Source organism: Coffea arabica, chromosome 6e (assembly GCF_036785885.1).
Source record: "Coffea arabica cultivar ET-39 chromosome 6e, Coffea Arabica ET-39 HiFi, whole genome shotgun sequence".
Classification (NCBI taxonomy): Eukaryota; Viridiplantae; Streptophyta; class Magnoliopsida; order Gentianales; family Rubiaceae; genus Coffea; species Coffea arabica.
Window position 1 is genome coordinate 23,992,899 of NC_092321.1, and position 6,681 is coordinate 23,999,579.

Here is a 6,681-nt window from a genome sequence, read left to right on the forward strand (position 1 = left end):
CGAAAGCACCATCCTTTTTTTCAAAGCAAAACAAAAGTATCAATTCCAATGTCTTAAATAAAGTCAAGAGGTTGATATCAATGGCAATAAGTGAACTTTATCTAAACGAAACTGATAATCAAGATATCTAAGCTTTTAAATTGACCGAAAACGAAAACCCAGAAAGCCAATTGAGCAACTAACCCTAACACAACTGCAAAAGGAGCAAAAAAGAATGCAAGCAATGCAAATTAAATAGGAAAAAGAAAAGCAGAATAAACCTGATTAAGTGAAGTATTAGATTTAATTGTTCTGAGTCCAAATTCTTCACAATGGAGTATGGCGAAAGTTCAATGATTGTTGATTGAGGTAGGCTCATTGGTTGTCCGAAGAGGGAGAAGTAAAAGGGATGACAATTAAGGCTTTGGAGTTGGCTTTTGTTTTATAGATTTAATGTACCCCAAAAATTTACATAAAATGTTCCAATTTCTTTCGGATGGTCACAACATGATTTAATAAAAGTTTACAGATCACAACATGATTTAGTAAATGGATTAATGTCTTATTCTAATATGTAATATTTGCCAAAATTTTTACATGAATAAACCAAGAGAAACATTTAGCCAAAAATCAACTAATTTTAATAACTCTACCACATATGACTACACATATTTAGGGAAAAATAGAAACTAATTTACAAATGAAAAGGACCCTTACCAACACTAGACGCAGAAGAAGCTCCCTTCCAAACTCAAGTTCTTCAAAGAAAGAAATATCACCCTTTATATGGGCACTTCCCTTTCTTTTCCTTTTTAAAACCTAAAAACCTAAGTTACTACTCACTTAATTTCTATCACATCAAATCCCTGAAAATATGATTTAGAATTATGGTATTCATGGGAAAATTGGATGGCTGCAAAACCAATTCCAGTACAAATGAATGAAATCAAACGGTTGGCCACTTTTCTGGGGAAAAATCCCAGAATTTTGGGGAAAAAGAAAACACCTAATCTCTGAGGAATTTTAGGCCTTCTATGTTTCCAAGTACAATAAGCATATGAAGGAACAATCTCTGCTACAGGAAGGGAAGAGTACTTGCTGGTACTTTCACTCGAAGAAGAAGAAAAGAAGAGATACTCCGTTCCTTTGGTTTGTTGTTTGTCTTAATTGTTTGCAATGTAATGGGCCATATAACAGAGGTTCCGTTGGTTCTACTACAATGTAATGGGCAATGTAATGTCTTACTTGTTCGTTCCATTGGTTTCTTGTATACCTACGTTCCATTGTTTCCCTCATTAAAAAATCTAGCCAAGTGTCAAATAAGTAGCAAGCCACTTGTCAAAAAGAGGGCTTGCTACAGTGAACAACACTCTCTTTTTATTATACTTGAGGGATAATGCCTTGGTAGAATGCATTAGTTTCAGAGGTCATCCAAACTAAGAAAGTTCAATATAAACTACACCTCAAAACAATGTTCACCACCAGTTCTGCTTGGGCTGGGAAGAAACCATAACTTGTAGCTGCTACTGCCCAAACCTCATATGTGTTTTAGGAAAAATAAAATAAAGGGGTTCTATGTACTTGATAGTATGTATAAGTAGGTGGGACCTAACTATGTAATAATAGTTCCTAAGCTATCATAGATAATTGTTTAAGGCCCAATATACTGACAAGTTCTAAGCTATCACAAAAGAATTGTTGCAGCAACTTGTAAAATTACAAATGAATTCTAAAACTGGATTTAGCACAGACCTGCTAATATGCTTCAAGGAAACCATTTAAAAGATTGTACATTACACTTCTGTGAGGAAGGGAGCTAAAGGCCAAATGAACTAAGAAAATATGTTTGTTGAAAAGGCTACACAATGATGATGGCATGGTTAACAAGCTATCTTATCTGAATGCTTAAAATGCCCCTAACAAACTCATGTTCAAAAAGAGCATTATAAGAAACAGCATCAAGCTGTTTACTTATCCAAAGACAAAAGCATGGAACCCTCTAGTGAAGGAAGCATATATAAGTTAGGCAATTAAGTTTTGAATAACATAGATTCATCTCATCTGAATGCTTCAACAATTTGAAATCTAAACGTAGATACAATGGAAAGGGTGTAAAAGTTGCTTACAACCGTAATCAGGGAATACATAACAACCAAAATCATACTCAGGAAATTGCCCAATATTCAAAGGAACCAACTAATGCCTTTTTCTTTTCTTCCTTAAACTTGCTCCATTTATTTTCCTTCTCTCCTCAAATCACCAAATCTTTTTATGGAGTACAATATACAATATTATCAACTGCGAAACGAACTTATCATCCAACTAAAGTAGAGTAGCTTAATGTTGAGACAAGAATCTGGTCCTATTGAGTCCACCACATCGTCCTAGTAGTTCTTTACCCAAATCATCCCATTGATTTTCCACTTACCCTGTATAAAAAATCAAGAGGTAAGTATATATTGCTCAACAAATAAAGTTAAATGGATAATGTAACATGATCCAGTTAAACTATCCAAGGCACCAAAGTATTAACTTAATACATGACCATGTTAAAGAACAACTCTTAGAGAATTTATATAAACTGTGAATAGTGGTCAAGAACTTATTTTAGGCCTTTGGTCGCAAGTAAAACAGACCAAAAACATATGTCACAATGAATGATTAAGTTCCAACATCTATGTGGAAGAAGGTATCAAAAACAAAAACATTTACAGAATCAAACTAAAAAGCATTAGGACGTCATAAGTGATGAAAAACAGCTTGGTAATTGACCAATGAAATAGCGTCAATTGGACAAATAAGAAAACTACAATATTATTTACATTGTATATAATGTGGAATTAGTGGGCTTCACAATCTTATTTGGAGCATCTTCATTGGCCAATGACCAACTGCTAGGCTTGCCAAGTAGCAGGTCCGCCTACAATAAAATTTCCAAGTATTATTCACTTGATGAGAAGTTTTACTAAGAAGATATTTCCAAGAAAATGTGCTGAGCACGAAAAAGCTTCATTTTGGATAAGTCCACTTCAATGCAATAGTCAACTGTAACTTTTTAAGAAGGAACTCAATACATCAAAAGTAATTGAATATCTTGGTTACTATGCAGTTATTCAACACATTGCAACCCAGAAAACAAGACAAGAACCATCTTGATGATACTTTTGATGACATGATTCTCTTCAAGTTTGTGATACAGAGGCGAAATTAGATAGAACATGGCTATATCCTATTCCGCATCAACATGTCCAAACTCATAGTCATGTAAAGAAATTCTTGGTTTAGATTGTTTAAAGGTCAACAACATGCAGCTAACAACCATCTCAAACAATTCACATTCTTTTCTTGCCCAATTCCCTAATCTCAAATTCAAACAACTAGTCACTAGGCAGTTTATTCTTGTACAACCAGGTTCAACATAAATACCTAATCTTAGCTCAATCTTAAGATCTCCTACAAGAACTTTGAGTGATGAAAATTAAAACAAAATGAATCTTCAGCGAGAATTTATATGATCAGCAAAAGCTCCAAGATATGCTATTTGAGGTTAATGTTTGCTCACAAGTTTAATTTAAGAAACATATCTAACCTTGTTTAAGACCTAGGTCCGAAGTAGTGAATGAAGGGATGTCTCTAGTGTGTCTAAATTCCTCCAATTTCTTGAAGTTCATCCATGGCTTCACCCAAACTTTTGCTTCATATATCTGTTTCTTCCTAGCATCAATTGTAGGAAAAAACAGCAAAAAAAAATGTTAATTGAAATTAATATAATATAGCTTGAGTCATACTTTATAGCACTGTCCTAAGAAACTATTTCAGGAGGTCAAAATGTTTCCCAAGGATTAAACAAACCTTCTTCCTATTATGAACGGGAAGGATCAGAACTAGCAAATGAAATGTAAATCTAGCAGAGTAAGAAGAAGAAGAAGTAGAAGGGGAAGCTAACAGGAAGGTATCTACTGTCAGGGGGAGAAGAATTGGTGTAATTTTTCAAGGGAAAATAGCAAATATTTATAGACCTTGAAAAGTAATGTACAAAGGGTTAAAACTTATCAAAAAGTCACGTTTGTTGACTGTTGAGAGAATCATGGATTTTACCCATGTGATGCAAATGTTTAGGAACCAATGGGACCGTTGTTGTGTGAGCTATCAAATAAAGTTTTATCCTTTAGAGTGCACATGCAAAAGTGCGTTGTGCAGATAAAGGTTTGAAAGAGTTAAACCTTTATACAAGATATCTTTCTCTAGTTTACATCATGGGCCAAGAATCTTTTGAAATACATTTATTTACAACAATCTCCTTCCTATTTCAAAATATTTTGGTCAAAAGATAAGAAAATAATTTGCTGGATTTATTTGGGTGAAATGTAATTAGTTTGGTGTCTTTTGGACTATGAACCAAACTTAGACTGACAAAACATGACCTACATAATTGTTGGTGAAATATGAATTTCTATGAACCAATAATTCTTGACGTATGACAGAGATTTTGTCAATCACATTACAACCCATAATTTTGCTGTTGACGTGATTTTGCGCTTTTAGACCGTGCACCTGCCTAGTTATTCATGAGAGCTCATATAGGTGAATTCATCAAGTGTATATTGCTTTAAATACACCTCCCTAATGGGATATGAACTCATTCATACAATTACTCAAAGCACTTATCTTCAGAGGGACTTAAGTTTGAAATGCTTTAGGTCAATATTGACTTGTTATTACCTATATGAATCTATTTTATGGGATCACCAATCACATAGGTTGGGTTACTGTCTCTATTGATAACTTGTTGGTCGAAATCCCATTTCTTTTGAAATTTGAAGAATCAATTTTCTTCCTATAGGTTTAATCAGAGGATCGGCCAAATTCAACTTTGACTTCACAAAATCAATGGAAATAATTCCATTTCTAAGCAGCTGCTTTATGATATCATGTCTTAATTTCATATGCCGACTTTTATAATTATATGATTTGTTTTTAGCAATAGCAATTACTGCTTGACAATCACAATGTATGGATACAGGAGGCAACAGATCCTTAGTCGGAGGAATATTGGCTAAGAAGTTTCTTAACCAATCAACTTCAGAACCAGTCAACTCTAGAGTTATAAACTCTGATTCCATAGTTGATCTAGCAATGATTGTCTGTCTAGCTAACTTCCATGCTACTGTATCACCACCAAGGGTGAATACATAACCACTAGTGGATTTTGTCTCATTTGAATTTGAGATCTAATTAGCATCACTGTACCCTTCTAATACAGTGGGAAATCCACAATATATGATACCATAATTCATGGTAACTCTCAAATATTTCATTTGTCTGACTAATGCAAACCAATGCTCACTATTGGGATTGTGAGTATATCTACTCAGTCTATTCACAGCATAAACTATGTGAGGTCTTGTGAAATTTATCAAATGCATCAGACTCCCAATAATCTGAACATATTTAGACTGAGCAATTGGGTCGCTATTATTTTTCTTTAATTTTGTGTTAGCATCATAAGGAGTACTTACAGGTGTCACATCATAATTTTCAAACTTCCTAAGAAGTCTTTCTGTGTAATGTTCTTGTGACAACATTATACCATCATTTCTTCTTATGATTTTAACACCTAATATCATTTTAGCTTCACCCAAATTTTTCATATCAAAATTAGAAGATAAGAAATATTTAGTACTATTAACAATCTCTATACTTGTATCAAATATAAGCATGTCATCCACATATAGGCTAATTATCACATATTGATCATTCACAACTTTAGTATATCACATTTATCCACTTCTACAGACGAAAAACCGTTTTTTATCAATACTTGATCAAATTTCTCATACTATTGTTTAAGAGCTTGTTTTACGCAATAAAGAGATTTAATTAATTTACACACTTTATTTTTTTGTCCAGATACAACACATCCTTCAGGTTGAAACATATAAATTTTTTCTTCTAAATCGCCATTTAAAAAAGTTGTTTTGACATCCATTTGATGAACAACAAGTTTATGGATAGAAGTTAAGGCAAATAAAACACGAATAGAAGAAATTATTATTACTGGTGCAAATGTGTCAAAATAGTCAATATTTTGTTTTTGAGAAAAATCTTTTGCTACTAAACGAGCCTTGTATTTTTCTATAGAACCATCAGAATTATATTTTCTTTTAAAAATTCATTTGCAACCAATAGGTATTGCACCAGGGGGTAAGTCTACCAAAGTCCACGTTTTATTTTTCAAAATAGAATCAATTTCAGATTTAATTGCTTCTTTCCAAAACTTGCAATCAGAAGAAGAAATTGTATTAGAATAAGTTAAAAGATCATTGTCGACAAGAAAGATTTGAAAATCATTTCTATAGAAAAATTCTTTTCTCGACCTTTTACTCCTCCTCAATTCCTCTTTAGAGGTTCTTCATTTTTCTCAACAGGTGCACGAGAAATTTTATTGGACAGTGGAAAAATGTGTTAAAAAACCTCAACATTTTTTGTCTCAATGATTGTATTACAATCAAGTACGTCACTTCTTAAAACAAGAAATCTATATGCGGCACTATATTCAGCATATCTAATAAACATACAATCAAAAGTTTTACAACATAATTTTCTTTTCTTAGGTTCAGGTAATAACACTTTAGCAAGACACCCCATACTTTTAAATATTTTAAATTTGGTTTATAATTTTTTCATAACTCATAAGGTGTT